Below are 17,576 nucleotides of genomic sequence, written 5' to 3'. Positions count from 1 at the left end.
GGCAGAGTCCCTGCCCAGCACACAGCCCCCTGGGGACATAGGGACCCTGCTCTGAAGGACTGCCCTGGGCACCTCCAGCTGCACACCTGGATTTACACCTCTGCAGCTGTTCCTGGGAGAAGGCAGCCATCATGCCCTGTCCCTCTGATGGTGCAGTAGGGAATCCCTGCTCAGGAGCATGTCCTCCTTCTCCTCTACACTAGGAAACCTGTGAGTGTTTTTCTTAAAGATTCTACAGGCTGTGTGATGTACCAGCTTCAGGAGATCCCTCCAGGAACCACAGCTTCACTTCCCTTTACCCAGAGACTTACCGTATCGACGGCTGTGAAGATTTCTCCCCCAGTCAGCTCTCAGCATTCTCACATTCCAAACTGCCTTTAAGCTCTCTCTGCTTCACTCCTCTCTCTTCGTCCCTGCAGGCAGTGCCCTCAGCCCTGCTGTGCTTTGCAGAGGAGCTGCTCTTGGGCAGAGTTGTCTCTCTCTGTCCCAGGAGCCCAGCCCAGCTCAGGAGCTGAGGACCAGCCCAAGGCAGCACTTTCTCTGCCCCCTCTGGGCTCCCTGCAGTTGTCCCTGGGGCTCCAGGGGAACCTGCTGTGAAACAGGCTGAAGGAGTCACTGATGTTCCCTTCCCCAGCCAGGGAGAGACACTGACTCCCAGCAGTGGCATTTCTCTTCTCAGAAAAAGATTTATGTCTAAGAATCACTTCTTCTTGTCACAGTGTTAGACAGGACACCCAGGCAGTGACAGATCTCCTTTACCCCTGCTGAGGGAAGGGATTCGGCTGAGGCAATGCAGGCATCTCACTCTGGGTCTCCTAGGGCTAGAGGGGGACTCAGCTTCCCTCCATGCCTTCCACAGTCCCACAGGAGGTGGGATTCCTCTTGCCTCAGTTCAGGTGTGCACCAAATGGCCACCTGCATGTGAGCTCCTTGTCTCAGCTCTGATGCTAATTAATGAAGCTGGAGGGTGCAGTGAGCTGCTCAAACACCTGGTGAAATCTGAGGTTCAGGAGGTGGTCCAAGATACCTGAAGGTAACTGCAAGCTCTAATGGAGCAGTTCATAGCGACAGGGCAGCACCTGGGAGCATCTTCTTATAGGCTGGTGGGGAACCCCCTTCACCAACAGAAATGAAAGAAGATGCCCACATTTAGGACAACTGACCTGACCCTAATTTGTTAGTACTGCACAGAGCTGTCTTTGAAAAACAGCGATGAACAGGTTGAGAGGTTATGGGTAAAAATTAGGGGCTAAGCCAAGAAAGGAAACCTCGTGGCTGGTGTTTACTACAGGCCACCCGACCAAGAGGAGATTGTTGATGAAGCGTTTGTACTTCAATTACAGGAAGCATCGCACTCGCAGGCTCTGATCCTGCTGGAGGACTTCAGTCCCCTGCACATCTGCTGGAAAAGTGGCACAGTGAGCTGTAAGTGGTCCAGGAGACTCTTGGAGTGCATTGAGGATAATTTCTTAGGCCAGGTGGTAGACATCCAGAGCAGAGGCGATGTGTTACAAGACCTGTTGCTTACCAACACAGATGAACTACTTAAGGATGTGAAGACTGATGGCAGCCTGGGCTGCAGTGATCATGCCCTGGTGTAATTCACGATCTCAAAGGATATGGGCTAGGCAAAGAGTAAGGTCAAGACCCTGAGTTTTAGGAGGCCAAATGTTTGATTGTTTAAGGAGTTAGTGGATAGGAGGCCCTGGGACACTGCCCTCAGGGATACAGGACTGAACAGAGCTGGCAGCTCTTTAAGGAAATCTTTCTTGGCACAGAAGAGCTCTTGATTCCGATGTGTAAGAAATCAGGCAGGAAAGGCAGGAGACCGGCATGGCCCAGTAAAGACCTCCTGGTCAAACAAAAGTGTAAGAATGAAATGCACAGGCAGTGGAAACAGGGATGTGTATCCTTAGAAGAATATAGGGATGCTGCCTGGATGTGTAGGAATAGGATCAGAAAATCTAAGGCAAAGTTGGAGGTGAATTTGGCAAGAGACGTGGAGAATAATAAGAAGGGTTTCTACAGATATGTTGATCAGAAAAGAAAGATTAAAGAAAATGTATTCTCCTTTCCCCTTCCCCTTCTCCATGCCCAGCCCCCCCCCGCCCCCCCAAATAAGACAGGACAACTAGCACCAACTGACACGGAGAAGGCTGAGATAGAATTTTTTTGCCTTAGTTTTCACTGGCCACCACTCTTCCCACCTCTGTGAAGTCCCCGAAACTCAAAGCAGGGACTGAGGGAATGAAGTCCTTCCCATTGTAGGAGGTTCAAGACCACCTGAGGTACCTGAACATACTTAAGTCCATGAGATCCGACGAGATGCATCACGGAGTCCTGAGGGAATTGGCCGATGTAGTTGCCAAGCCAATCTCCATTGTATTTGAAAAGTCATAGCAGTCAGGCGAAGTCCCCAGTGAATGGAAAAAGGGAATATCACACCCATTTTTAAAAACTGGTAAAAAGGAGGACCCTGGGAACAACCAACCAGTCATTCTCACTTCTGTGCTGGGTAAGATCATGGAGCAGATCCTCCTGGAAGATCTGTCAAAACATATGGAAGACAGGGAGGTGATTAGACAGCCATCATGGCTTCACCAAGGGCAAATTGTGCCCGACTAATCTAGCGACCTTCTGTAATGGAGTGACTGCATCAACGGGAAGAGCTATGGATGATACCTATCCGGACTTCTGTAAGACCTTTGACACGGTCCCCCACAACATTCTTGCCACTAAATTGGAGAGATATGGATCTGATGGATGGACTATTAGATAGATAAGGGATATGCTGGATGGTGGTGTCCATGGCTCAATGCGCACGTAGTAATCTGTAACAAGCGGTGTCCCTCAAGGGTCCGTACTGGGACGAATACTGTTTAATATCTTCATCAACGATATACACAGTGCAAATGAGTGCTCCCTCAGCAAGTTTGCAGATGATACCAAGCTGAGTGGTGCAGCTGATTCACTAGAGGGAAGACGTCATTGGGAGGGACCTTGACAGGCTGGAAGAGCAGGCCCATGTGAAGCTCATAAAGTTCAACAAGGCCAAGGGTAAGGTCCCACACCTGGGTTGGGGCAATCCCCAGTATCAATACAGACTGGGGGATGGATAGATTGAGGGGAGCTCTGCAGAGAAGGACTTGGGGATATTAGTGGATGAACAATTGGACATGGGTCGGCAATGTGCGCTTGCAGCCCAGAAAGTCAGTTGTATCCTGGGTTGCATCAAAGAAGCGTGGCCAGCAGGTCGAGGGAGGTGATTCTCCCCCTCTACTCCGCTCTCGTGAGACTCCACCTGGAGTACTGTGTCCAGGTCTGGGATCCCCAGTGCAAGAAAGGCATGGACCCATTGGAGCAGGTCCAGAAGATGAGCATGAAAATGATCCAAGGGCTGGAACACCTCTCCTGTGAAGAAAGGCTAAGAGAGCTGGGGTTGTTCAGGCTGGAGAAGAGAAGGGTCTGGGGATACCTTCTCATGGCCTTTCAATATATAAAGGGGGGTTACAGGAAATAGGGAGAGAGAATTTTTACCAAGGCCTGCAGTGAGAGGAAAAAGGGAATGGTTTTAAACTGAAAAAGTTTAGGTTTAGGTTAGATATAAGGAAGAAATTTTTTACGATGAGGGTGGTGAGACACTGGAACAGGTTTCCCAGAGAAGTTGTGGATGTCCCATCATTGGAAGTGTTCAAGGTCAGGCTGAATGGGGCTTTGAGCAACCCGATGTAGCGAAAGATGTCCCTTGACATTGTATTGGAATTGTGTGGCAAGGTTTTGGTAGCAGGGGGGCTACAGGGCTTCCAGTGTTTCACGACCCTCATCGTAAAAAATTTCTTCCTTCTGTCTAGTCTGAATCTCCCCTCTTTTACTTTAAAACCATTACCCCTTGTCCTATCACTACAGACCCTATTAAAAAGTCTGTCTCCATCTGTATTGGGTTTCTGTGGCAAGGTTTTTATAGCTGGGGGGCTATAGCGTTGGCTTCTGTGAGAAGATGCCGGAAGTTTACCCCATCTCCAATACAACCAATGCCAGCCAGCTCCAAGACAGACCTGCTGCTGGCCAAAGCTGAGCCAATCAGCAATGGTGGTAGCGCCTCTGTGATAACATATTTAAGAAGGGGAAAAAGCTGCTGCACAACAGCAGCTGGAAGAGAGGAGTGAGAAAATGTGAGAGGAACAACTCTGCAGACACGAAGGTCAGTGAAGAAGGAGGGGAGGAGGTGCTCCAGGCCCCAGAGCAGAGATTCCCCTGCAACCTGTGGGGAAGACCATGGAGAATCAACTTGTCCCCCTGCAGCCCATGGAGGTTAACGGTGGAGCAGATATCCACCTGCAGCCTGTGGAGGACCCTGTGCTGGAGCAGGTGGATGCCTGAAGGAGGCTGTGACCCTGTGGAGAGCCAACGCTGGCGTATGCTCCTGGCAGGACCTGTGAACCCGTGGAGAGAGGAGCCCACTCTGGAGGAGGTTTGCTGGCAGGACCTGTGATCCTGTGGGGGACCCACGCTGGAGCAGTCTGTTCCTCAAGGACTGCACCCTGTTGAAAGCACCCATGCTGGAGCAGTTCATGAAGGACTGCAGCCTGTGGGAAGGACTCATGTTGGAGAAGTTCATGTAGGACTGTCTCCCGTGGGAGGGACCCCATGCCGGAGCAGGGGAAGAGTGCGAGGAGGAAGGAGTGGCAGAGAAAACGTGGGACGAGCTGACCACAATCCCCATTCTCCATCCCCCTGTGCTGCTCGTGGGGGAGAATGTAGAGAAAATCAGGAGTGAAGTTGAGCCTGGGAGGAAGGGAGGGGTGGGGGGAAGGTGTTTTAAGATTTGATTTTATTTCTCATTACTGTATTCTGATTTGATTGACAATAAATTAAATTAACTTCCCCAAGCTGAGTCTGTTTTGCCCATGATGGTATTTGGTGAGTGATCTCTCCCTGTCCTTTTCTTGACCCGCAAGCTTATAGCCTGTCGTTATATTTTCCCTCCCCTGTCCAGCTGAGGAGGGGGAGTGATAGAGTGGCTTGGTGGGTACCTGGCATCCAGCCAGGATCAACCCACTACAGCCATGACGGGGCGGGGGGGGGGTTGACTAGATGAGCTTTAAAGGTCTCTTCCAACACAAACCTTCCTGTGATTCTATGATTCTGTGCTTGAGGTGAGCTGTATGTGATGGTGGATGAGCCACTGCCATCCTCTAACAGCCTGTTTGGATTATTTTATGTGAAGAAAATGACCCCAAGAAGTTTCATGAGAAATCACAGTGCTGGACTTGGATTTCTTTTTCTGATCACACCAACCGGCTTGCGCTTCACACTCTTCCTGATCATCTACCTCATGGTCCTCATAAGGAATGGCCTGATGGTGCTCATCACAGTGGAGGACTCAAGCCTTCACAGCCCCTCGTACTTCTTCCTGAGGAACTTATCCTGAGGACTTATCAGGTGTTCACTTTGCCTTTGGGCATTCCATGACCTTCATCACTTTTTCTGTGATGCCCTCCTCTCTGCTAGAACTCGCCTGTGTCCTGTGAGATTTTTCCTCAGTTTCCAACCTGAAGGGGAAACTTCTCTCTGATTTTTGTAGATTCTGGAATGTAAAGAGCTCAACTTGGCCATCTCATCAATACATTGCCAGTGTTGCAACAATTCATCTAACGGTGACCTCTTCACTATACTTTGCCTTCCATTATTACAAAAATCAACTCTATGCTGCCAAACAAGATCCACAGTTCACTACCGCCATGCCTGAGTATCTCTAGGGGAACTCACCCACAGGCTGGCAGTGCAGATCATTGGGGTCGGAAGGCCGCCATCTTCTACCTTCCCTGTGTTTCCTCTTCATGCTTGCTTTTTGCCACGAGCTACTTTTTCATCCACGCCAGCCTCCTGCCACCTTTGCTTTACTTCCGGCATGTCAGGGTGGACCATTCTGGAGCTTGAAGAGGAGATTCTTGACCATCAAAGAGCTCTCTGCACCCCTCTTCCCTGCAGGGCCCTATCCCATGGGATCCTTCCAAGCAGGTCCCTCAGCAGGACAAGGCCTGCTCTCCTGAAGTCCTGTTCTTGGCCCTGCTCCCTTCTCTCAGGAGCCTCAATTCTACCTTCTCATCCCTGACTTTCATGTTCGTGACCAGCTCTTCCTTGTTTGTAAGTGTGAAGTCCCAGAGGGGACCTCACCTCACGGGCTCCTCAGTCACTCTTGTCATGAAGATGTCATCAATGAGCTCCAAAAATATTCTGGGTGGTTTGCACCTCGCTATGTTGCCTCTTCAGCAGATATTGGGGTAGTTTAAGTCCCCCATGAAGACCAGGGTCTTCAAACATGATGCTCCTTGCAGTTGTTTGAAGAAGGCCTTACCTAAATCATCCTCCTGATCAAGAGGTCTGGAGCAGACATCCACCCACCATGGTGTTGCCCATGTTCTTCTGACCCCTCAGCTCTCAGCTGACTCATAGTACATCCCCAAGCAGAGCTCCATGCTGCTCTCTCACATCAGGGCAACTTCCCCTCTAGGTCCAGACCCATGGTCTTATCAGTACCAGACCCCCCCAGTTTCTCCAGGAGGTGATATTTCTAGTGCCCTGCAACTCCCCATGCTGTTACCCTGTTAAGAGACACCCCAACAAGGATGAGCCATCCGCACGGAAACAGTAACAGCTGACCAAGTGGAGCTCCAGTCCAGGGGGACCTTCAGAAACTCTGGGACTTGGCCAACAGAAACGTCTGTAAATGTCTCAAGGAGAAGTGTCCAGTCCTGCATCGGGGGGAATAATAACCCTGTACATCAGGGTCACCTGGGACCTGACATGCTGAGCCGTAACCCTGACGAGAAGGGCCTGGGCACTACAAGGGACACCATGTGAGCCAGTGGTGTGTGCACACCATGGACAAAGGCAGCTGCATATGGGGATGCATTAGGAGGAGCACGGACCACTCACACAACTTGAGTTATCATCTTGTTTGATTCAGCACTGGTGTGGCCCCACACACATGGGTGCGTTGCACTGTGCAGCTCCCCATGTTGGAGAAGTAGGGAGGAACAGGAGAGTGTCCAGTGGAGATAAGCTAGGGTGGTGACTTAGTGCAGACGACCTCTGTGCAGTGGCTGAGGGACCTGGGCATCTTTGGCCCAGTGGCAGAGACAGACATGCTCAGGGCGGTATAGGAGTAGCCTGAGAGCACCTGAAGGGTAGTTTCAGAGGTGGCAGAGCTTTTCTTCATAGTGGGAAACAGCATGTGAAAGAAATAATGCCACAAACTGTAGCTTGGAAGGTCCATACTGGACAAGAGGAGAAAGAAGGAATGTCACTCAAAGGGCAGCGCTGTGGTGGAACAGGTCACCCCGAGGGAGTCCGGATCAGCCCAAGGCTTTGTGTTTCAAGGAACGGCTAGGGAGGACAGAGAGAGATCAGTAAAGGAAGGAAGATGGTCTGGTGAGAGCAAGGTGGGTTAGCAGGGTAAAAGTCTGCAGCCTGCAGGGAAAGAGGCGTGGGTGATGCAACGCCATAGGACAACCTGTGGTGGAGATGACAGAGGAATGTGGCAATGCTGAAAGCTCCCAGCGCAGCCGAGGTCTTCATCACTTTGGCTATGGCTGTTGTCTCTGCCACTGATACCTGTGAGGAGACACCATACCCTTAATTCAACAGGGCCTCGTGGCCTCCTTGTCCATACCCAGGAGCCTAGGAGGTGTCGTACCATAGTCCTGCACTTGACATTGCACATTCCCACATCATACTGCCCCAGGAAGAGCCCTGGGCAATGTGTGAGGGACAGGATCTCCCTTCTCAGGGGGTGGGGGTAAGGGCTTGGCCCTTTGGCTTTATATAACACATCCACGTTTACTCAACATCACAGCCACCTTTTCCTTGCCTTTGCCTACCTGTCATGAGTGTCTCCCGTTTTCTGCTCTAATGAGCCCCAGGGAGGCTTTGTCAGTAATGTCCCTCAGTGGGACCCATTAAAGCTCCAATAAGGGAGTTTTCATCTGACTTTGACTTGTTGAGAGATTTCTTCAGCTTCTTCTCAGTGTCTGAGGTTCTTTGACTCAGCCCCAAACCCACCAGAGGGGTCATTAAAATGCCTTGGGTTGGTCCTTTCTGCTGAGCTGGGCCGGGCTCCTGGGATGGAGAGAACTCACGGCAATGGGGCACTGGTGTAGAGAGAGAGCTCTGCCCAGGAGCAGCTCCTCTGCAAAGCACAGCAGGGCTGAGGGTGCTGCCTGCAGGCACTGAGGGGAGACGCGTCAGCCAGAGCGAGGTTAAGGGCAGTGAGGAGTGGGAGGATGCTGAGAGCTCAATGGAGGAAGAATCTTCTCAGCCCTTGACACGGTAAGTCTCCGGGTACAGGGCAATGCAAATTAGCTTCCTGGAGGGATCTCATAAAGCTGCCATAGCCCACAGCCTGTGGGATCTCTCTCTGCTGTAGAGGAGGAGGACGTGCTCCGGAGCAGGGATTCCCTGCACAGACAGGGCATGATGGCTGCCTTCTGCCAGGGACGGCTGCAGGGCTGTGAAGCCGGGTGTACAGCCAGGGGTGCCCGGGGCTGTCCTTCAGAGCAGGGTCCTGTGCCGCAGGGGGCTGTGTCCCAGAGCAGGGAGCTCCCCACGGCACTGCGGGGAGAAGCTGTGCGTGGAAGGAATGACCCCCGACAGGGCAGGATCCTTCTGCTTTCGTGAGAGTGCTGCATGGGTCAGGGTTGCTCACAGCCTCAGATCGTCCTCAGGATAATTCCAAGGGAACTTTTCAAGAAGCACATCAAGGCAGTGCCTACTTGAAAGGTAGGATCATGTTCTTTCTGTCTTCTGCTCTTGCTTGTCTGGATGGGCAATGGGACATAGAAATTCACATCTCTGGGAGGAGGCACTTAAACTCCAAATCTGTTTCTCTTAGAGATTAATAAACCTGGGAGCATCAGAAATCAACACCCTGTGCCTTACAGACAGCACCAGTAGCACCTTTTCAGCCTCGTCAGGGTTGGTCTGACATTCCCATCAGAGCCTGCAACCACCGAGCTGCCCCTGGGCAGTGCCCTGCTTCCAGGAGGGGTCTGCACAGCTGAGCATACAGCCGGTGGGACAGCGTCTGTGAGCACTGACAGGGAGGAGATGTGGGGACAGAGAAGCAACTGCCAGCAGGGACAGCTCCAGGCAGCAGAGACATGGGCAGGGAGTGAGACTGAACTGCTACCATAAAGGTCTTGGGAAGGGGATTCTGGCACCTCCCTGCCGTCCTGTGCAGTGCAGATGCCTTCTGTTGAGCAACCCCTTGGTCTCCTCTCCCACCCAGCAGAGCTTCTGCCGTCAAGGCCATGGGTTCTCAAGCTGAGTCGAATTCTCTGCAGGTTGATCCCCAGGAGGATAAACTCCCAAGTGCTCCCTTGGCAAGAGCATCGAGGCATTTCTCCATCTTCCCCTCCTGTCCATGCTTCCCTGGTTCTTACCCTTGGACTCTCTGGGAACAAGGCAAGTTCAGATGCAGCTCACACACCAATGCTGCAGGTCCTGAGATGCAGCTGTGTCCATGGGAGCAAAGCCCCTCAGTTCGTTCTGACCTGTGGGGCTCTGGACAGTGCAGTGTGTGGGGCCGAGGACTGAGCTGGCTCTGCTCACATCACTGCATTTTTAGCACATCCAGGAGTTTCCCTAGTGTTGTCCTGCTGGAAGATGCTGAGCAGCATCTCTCAGCTCCTCTATATTACAAGTGGGTTACAGATATAATCTGTGTGTTCGGGCTACTGCTTCCCTGGAGCTGCTGGCCATGGACACCAACTGGATGTCGTCTTCTCAGTGCTGGTCTGTCCAGCTTGGCCCTTTGGCTTGATAAAACACATCCAGGTTTACTCAGCATCAGAGCCACTTCCAAAATATTCCGCTGTGTCCTTAGGTTTGTGTAAGCCCTAATGTCTGTCACCCACTTTCCCACGTGCCCAGTGCTGTAGACCAGGGATGACTCGTTCAGAGTTTGTGGGCAAAGCCCTGCTCCTCCCATCAGACTCAGCCAGCACAAACCAGAGCTCCAACTTGGGGGATGCACTAAGGTCCTGAAAGAGAGGAGAAAAGCAATGTATGCTGGGGAGGTGGGGTGGCGAGCTGGAGGGGGCAGGGAATGGGAATAGCTTTGCTCAGAGCAGTCCTAACTTGTGAGCGTGTTTTCCTCCTTTGGCAGTACCTCATGAACAAAGGGATCAGATGTCCAACAGCAGCTCCATCACCCAGTTCCTCCTCTTGGCATTCGCAGACAGGCGGGAGCTGCAGCTCTTGCACTTCTGGCTCTTCCTGGCCATCTACCTGGCTGCCCTCCTGGGCAACGGCCTCATCATCACCGCCGTAGCCTGCGACCACCACCTCCGCAGCCCCATGTACTTCTTCCTCCTCAACCTCTCCCTCACAGACCTGGCCTCCATCTCCACCACTCTCCCCAATTCAATGTCTAATTCCCTGTGGGACACCAGGGCCATCTCCTACGCAGGATGTGTTGCGCAGATATTTCTGCTTCCCTTCCTGATCGTAACAGAGTATTTTCTTCTCACTGTCATGGCCTATGATCGCTACATTGCCATCTGCAAACCCCTGCACTACGGGACCTTCCTGGGCAGCAGAGCTTGTGTCCCCATGGCAGCAGCTGCCTGGGGCAGTGGGTTTCTCAATGCTGTGCTGCACACTGCCAATACATTTTCCCTCCCCCTCTGCCAAGGCAATGCTGTGGACCAGTTCTTCTGTGAAATCCCACAAATCCTCAAGCTCTCCTGCTCACACTTCTATGTCAGGGAGGCTGGGCTTCTTGCAGTTAGTGCCTGTTTGCTCTTCGGGTGTTTTGTTTTCATCATCCTGTCCTACGTGCAGATCTTCAGGGCCGTGCTGAGGATCCCTTCTAAGCAGGGACACCACAAAGCCTTTTCCACGTGCCTCCCTCACCTGGCTGTGGTCTCCCTCTTCGTCAGCACCTCTTATTTTGCCTACCTGAAGCCTCCCTCCATCTCCTTCCAGTCCCTGGATCTGGTGGTGGCTGTTGTGTACTCGGTGGTGCCTCCAACAGTGAATCCCATCATCTACAGCATGAGGAACAAGGAGATCAAGGATGCCCTGAAGAAACTATTTGAACACATACTATTTCAGCATCCTTAAGGTACCCATCATCCTTATAAAACTCCCAGGTTACCTCAGGAAAAGTCACGACTATCTTTTGTTCTGTTCTTTATTTTATATTTCTTTTTTATACCTGTGATAATATTAATTGCAAATAGTGTTATTCATTCAACTTCTTGGCATTCAGCTTTTTTTTTTTTTTTTTCTGAGCTACTATCTTATTGTGCCTACAGAACCATTCTCCTTGCATAAATAAAGAAAACAGCAGAAAAGAATTTGTCTGAGCTCCCATCTCTTCAAATCTGCTCTGGAGCTGGGGGCACAGTGCCAGCATGCAGAAGGGGTAAAGGAGCCAAAAGTCCTGATGCTGCATGGAGGAGCAGCTCTGTGGCCCTCAGAGGTGCCCTTGCTGCCTCGGCAGGCACTCCCTCTCTGCTGCCTTTGAGTCAGGGCTGCTGCTTCTCTGGAGCCACGGCCATGGACCTCTTGGAAACCCCACAGGCTGGATCTAGGGCAGCTCTCCCTCATCTTTTGTGCCATTAGAGAGACCCCATAGTCCTGCTCAGCCCCATCCTTGGCTACTGAACGATCAGGGAAGATGGAAAAGGGCTCAGCAGAAGCGATCCCCATCCAGCTGGGTCTGCTCCCCACCCTGACCAGCATGGTTAGTGCACCACAGCCCCCTTGCTCCGCAGAGCAGCACTGCCAGCTTGGAGCCCTACAGGGAGCATGGAGAGGACCCAGGAATGGCCGTCCTGGCCAGCACAGACACGCTCGCCTGCAGAAAGGCTCTCTGAGGAGCAGGGGTGACTCCAGAGAAGAACAAGGGAGCATTTCTGTGCCTGCAGGGAAGAATCAATGAAAAAGAGAAATCTCTTTCTCCAAGCACCCACTCGAGGCAGGCTGCTCTGTCGCTGGGCCAAGACTCTTGTTCTGGCCTGGGGAGAGGGGCTGGGGCTGAAAGGGCAAAGGCAGTCTGTGGTGAGGGTCTCCTGGAACTGAGACCAGGGGTCTTGCAGTTTCACTGACCCCCATTTACTCATGCCATGGGGAGCCTCCATCCCTGGGGCTGATGGGGAGGCTGAGACCCCTCCCTGCCCCCCCAGCAGCTTCTGTGCCCTTAGAGAGGCTGGGGCTGGGGGGTTAATGCCCAGAGCTCTGCAGCACCCTGCAGCAGGTGCTGCTGTGGGGCCAGCCCACACTGGGCTGCTCTGCTGGGCTGGGGAGTGGGCAGGGGACATGGAAAGAGGTGGGGAGGGGTTGGACTGGGCTCAAAAGTGCCTGGGAGAGGACAACACCAATGTTAGCTGAGCTGCGTGACCATGCAGGGCGAGGACATGTTCCAGTGGGTGTGTGCTGCAGAGCCCAGTCTCTTGGAAGGGAGCTGAGACATGCAGGTGCAAGAGAGGAGAGACTGGTCTGTGCCCTTGGTGGCGTGGACAGATCAAGAAAGTGCCCCAGGGCATTTAGCAGCCAACCAGCCTCTCCCATCAGCCATTTCCAGCACTGGCCACTCACCCCAGTTTATCAGTGTTTTTGCTCTGTGGCCATCTCCTTCCTCCTGCTGGTCTTGATTTCTGTGCTAGGGGAAAAGCCAGCCCTGCCAGGCCTCTCTTCTTGCCCAGACCTTGTCAGACTCCAGGGCAGGGCTGTCTGCAAACCCTTGTGTGGGACACGGCTGGGGCTTGGCTGAGGCTGAGCACTGGGGGGCTGCAAAAGAAGGAGGGCTGGTGGGGATGCACACTGAAGTCTGGCATGGGGACTCTGGTGGGGGACGTTTCCCCAGCCCAAACACACCCTGTCCTGTGCAGTGTCTGATGATGGGGGCCCTGGGGGCAAGTGTTGGGCAGTGGGGCTGTGCTGCTGCAGGGATGGGTCACAGATGGGAGCCACAACACAACGATCAGGGGGTGGAAGCAGGGACAGGCTACGAAGGAGGAATTTAGAAAATATGACCTAAGCGTTGCACGTATGTGTTTAGGAAAACCAAAGCTTAGCTGGAGCTGATAGGGGCTGCAGGCAACAACAAGAGCAAAATGAAGAGCTTCAGTCACTGTGTTTGCAGTAAAAAGCTGAACAAGGAACATGCCGCTGAATGATGGCGGCGGGTGCGTGTCATAACATCAGACAGATGGGGCTGAGTGACTCAACGCCTTCTTTGCCTTAGACTTTGCTAAAAAGGTCTCCCAGGCCTCTGCTCAGTGAAAGGGCTCAAGGAGGAGAGGAGAGCACGTATTGACAGGAACCTCATGAAATCCCACAAGGACAGATGCCAGTTTCTGCCCCTGCAGGGGACTAACCCCGCAATGGCACAGGCTGGGGGCTGCCTGGCTGGGGAGCAGCTCTGTGGGAAAGGTCTTGGTGGGCAGGGAGCTGGACAGGAGGCAGCCGTGTGCCCTGGCAGCAAGGGAGGCCAGCAGCACCCTGGGCTGTATGACCAGGAGCACGGCTAGGAGATGGAGGGGAGGGACTCCTCCCCTCTACGTGGAACTTGCTAGACCACATCCAGAACACTGTGTCCAGTTTTGGGCACCCCAAGAATGGAAAGGAGTTGGCAAGCTGGAGTGGGCCCTGAAGATGGTCAGGGGGCTGGATCACTTTCTCTGTGAGAAGGGATTCCAACAAGAAGGGATGGATGAGGCACACCTCACAGCAAGGAGGGCCTCACCTTTTTCACCAGGAGGCTAGCCAAGCATTGGAACAAGCATTGGTCACCCTGATAGCTTGTGAAGTCCTCCGTCCTTGCAGGTTTTCAAGACCCAGATGGACCAAGCCCTGAGAAACCAGGTCTGACCATATACCTGACCCTGCTTTGAGCAGAGGGTTTTTCTATAGACCTCCCAAGGTCTACTCTGAAGCTCAATGATCTTATCATCCTAGGATGTCTTGTCCGATAACTTAGCAGCAGATGAGAGAGCAGATGTTTATGGGGAACAGCTCCTCCTGTGTTTTATGTGACCAGCAAAGACCAGTCAGGTGAACATCTCCACTCCACTGACTGCAAGGGGAGCCTGAGAGGCACTGCCTCAGACAGCTCTACATTGCCCCTGAGGCGCATTGCATCCTACTTTAAGCACCTCAGAGGCCATGGTCTGGACCCTGAAGCTCCTACACATAGGTTGTGGGAATCAGGGAAGCTGAATGCCACCTGTAACTATTAAATGCATTCCTAGTGTTCATAAACAGCAGAGTTTCTCTTTCAGGTGCAGTCCCATATCACACGGACTCCACCTGGGATCTGTCTCACCTTGCTTTAGACAATGGCTCTCTGGGTGTCTTTCCACTCGTTCTTGTTCAGGCTCCTCTTACAGCTGACAGGGGGTCTTGACCCTCCCCAGTGGAATTTAAGCTCACAGCACTTTAAATCACCTGGTTCCCTTCATTGTCCAGCAACCTGATCAGCCCACACACAGCCTGGGTATTAGCTCACTCCTGGGCTCTTCTTTCCAGGTGAACCCCATCCAAGCTGAATTCTCAGGTCTGGTTCTGAGCCTGCTTTGGCCCAAGGCAACCTCCTGACAGCATGGATAAAACCAAGCAAGGTTCAATTACCTCTGCAGTATGCTCGTGCTGTCCCAGAAAGCTCTGCAGTGGTTGACACACCCACCCATCTCAGGCCGTACCTTAGTGCACACACTGTGAACTCTTCTGCAGCACGCTATGAAAAACCTTCTGGTTGGTTATAATATATCATGTGCAACTTTTGGGAAGGTTGAGTGGCCAAAGCAAGCCTGCAGATGATCCCCGTGTTGTGTCCGGGCATCAGGGGCAGAACATGGGACTCAAAGGAGGCCTAGGCAAGGAGCCACATGCGGCTTCCTGACAGGTCTGCTCCAGAGGAGATAGGGCCGAGCAAGGTGTCCGTGAGCATGGCCTGCCCTCCTGCCTGCTTCAGCTGGTCAGATGGCTCTAACAGAGGTGTCCTCAGAGGCAGCACAGAGACAGGTCCCTTTCACCTGCCTTGCCCCTCTCTTTTTTGACACAGGCAGTTGATGACTGACTAGGGCTGGACTCTCTTACTTGCAAACAAGGCAGAAGTGGATGAGGATGTCAATGCTGAGGGCAGCCATGGCTGCAGTGATGACGGCAGAGAAAAAAGACAAACAGCAGAATTGCAGCCTCGGACTGCAGGAGAGCAGGTTTCAGCTTGTTCAAGACCTGCTTGGCAGGATCCTGGAGAGCCAAGTTACATGGAGCCCCCTTGGATCTCTGGGGAAAACAACATGAAAGCCCAGTAACACATCAGTCTGATATTCTGGGAGTAGAGCAGGGCCTAGCTGGAGGCTGGTGTGGATGAACAGGGATATTCTGGCTGAAGAGTTGAAACACCAGAAGGCATTGCACAGAGGTGGAAAAGGGAGCAAGTTGCCCAGGAGGAAGATAAACAGGTTATGCAGGGAGGAAATTAGGAGGGCCAAAGGCCAACTGGAGCTTGATCTGGCTTCTGCTGTAAAAGATAATTAAAAATATGTTTCCACAAATACATTAACAACAAAAGGAGGGCTCAGGACAATCTCCATCCTTTAATGGATGCAGGGGGAAACACAGAGACAAAGGACGAGGGAAAGGCTGAGGTACTTAATGCCTTCTTTGCCTCAGTCTTTAATAGTCAGACCAGTTGTTCTCAGGGTACCCAGCCCCCTGAGCTGAAAGACAGGGATGGGGAGCAGAATGAAGCCCCCATAATCGAAGGGGCAATGGTTAGCCACCTGCTACACCACTCAGACACGCACAAGTCTGTGGGGCTGGATGGGATCCACCTAAGGGTACTGAGGGAGCTGGCAGAGCTGCTCACCAAGCCACTCTCCATCATCTATCAGCAGTCCTGGCTAATGGGGGAGGTCCCAGCTGACTGGAGGTTAGCAAATGTGATGCCTGTCTACATGAAAGGCCAGAAGGAGGATCCAGGGCCTACAGGCCTGTCAGCTTGACCTCGGTGCCGGGGAAGGTTATGGAGCAGATCGTCCTGAGTGCCATCACGCAGCGCGTATGGGACAACCAGGGGATCAGGCTCAGTCAGCGTGGGTTTATGAAAGGCAGGTCCTGCTTGCCTGACCTGATCTCCTTCTATGACAAGGGGACCTGCTTAGTGGAGGAGAAAAAGGCTGTGGATGTTGTCTACTTGGACTTTTGTAAAGCCTTTGACACCATTTCCCACAGAATTCCCCTGGAGAAACTGGATGCTTATGGCCTGGATGGGCGTACACTTCACTAGGTAAAAAACTGGTGGGATGGCCAGGCCCAGAGAGTTGTGGTGAATGGAGTTAAATCCAGTTGGTGGCCAGTCACCAGTGGTGTTCCCCAGGGCTCAGTATTAGGGCCGGTTCTGTTTAGTATCTTTATCAACAACCTGGACGAGGGGATTGACTGCAGCCTCAGTAAGTTTGCAGATGACACCAAGTTGGGCAGGAGTGTTGATCTGCTGGAGGGTAGGAAGGCCCTACAGAGAGACCTGGCCAGGCTGGATCAATGGGCCGGGGCCAACTGTGTGAGGTTCAACAAGGCTTAGTGACAGGTCCTGCACTTGGGTCACAACAACCCTGTGCAACGCTACAGGTGTGGGGAAGAGTGGCTGGAGAGCTGCCTGGCAGGAAAGGACCTGGGGGTGCTGGTCGACAGCCAGCTGAATATGACCAGCAGTGTGCCCAGGTGGCCAAGAAGGCCAATAGCATTCTGGCTTGCATCAGGAATAGTGTGGCCAGCACGACCAGGGCAGTGATCGTCCCCTTGTACTCGGCACTGGTGAGGCCACACCTCAAATCCTGTGTTCAGTGTTGGGCCCCTCACTCCAAGAAGGACATCGAGGTGCTGGAGTGTGTCCAAAGAAGGGCAACGAAGCTGGTGAAGGGTCTAGAGAACAAGTCTGGTGAGGAGCGGCTGAGGGAGCCGGGGTGGTTTAGTTTGAAGAAGAGGAGGCTGAGGGGAGACCTTATTGCTCTCTACAACTACCTGAAAGGGGGCTGGAGCCAGGTGGTGGTTGGTCTCTTCTCCCAGGTAACAAGTGATAGGATGAGAGGAAATGGCCTCAAGTTGCACCAGGGGAGGTTTAGGTTGGATATTATGAAAAATTTCTTCACCGAAAGGGTAGTCAGGCATTGGAACAGGCTGCCCAGGGAAGTGATTGAGTCTCCATCCTTGGAGGCATTTAAAAGATGGGGAGATGTGGTGGTTAGGGACATGGTTTAGTGGTGACCTTGGCAGTGCTGGGTTAATGGTTGGACTTGATAATCTTAAAGGTCTTTTCCAACCTTAATGATTCTATGACTCTATGATGCATTAAAATGCCTTGGGCTGGTCCTCTGCTGCTGAGCTGGTCCAGGCTGCTGGGATGGAAGGAGCTCCTGGCACCCGCGCTGCGCTGCAGAGAGACAGCTCTGCCCGGGAGCAGCTCCTCTGCAAAGCGCAGCAGGGCGCAGGGCCCTCCCAGGGTCTCTCAGGGAGATGAGCAAGGCAGACTAAGAGCTTAAAGGCGGTCAGGACTGGGAGGA

The sequence above is a fragment of the Platalea leucorodia genome (genome assembly GCF_965183815.1).
Source record: "Platalea leucorodia genome assembly, contig: HAP1_HAP1_SCAFFOLD_180, whole genome shotgun sequence".
NCBI classification, from domain to species: domain Eukaryota; kingdom Metazoa; phylum Chordata; class Aves; order Pelecaniformes; family Threskiornithidae; genus Platalea; species Platalea leucorodia.
Note: the sequence above shows the minus strand (reverse complement) of the source record.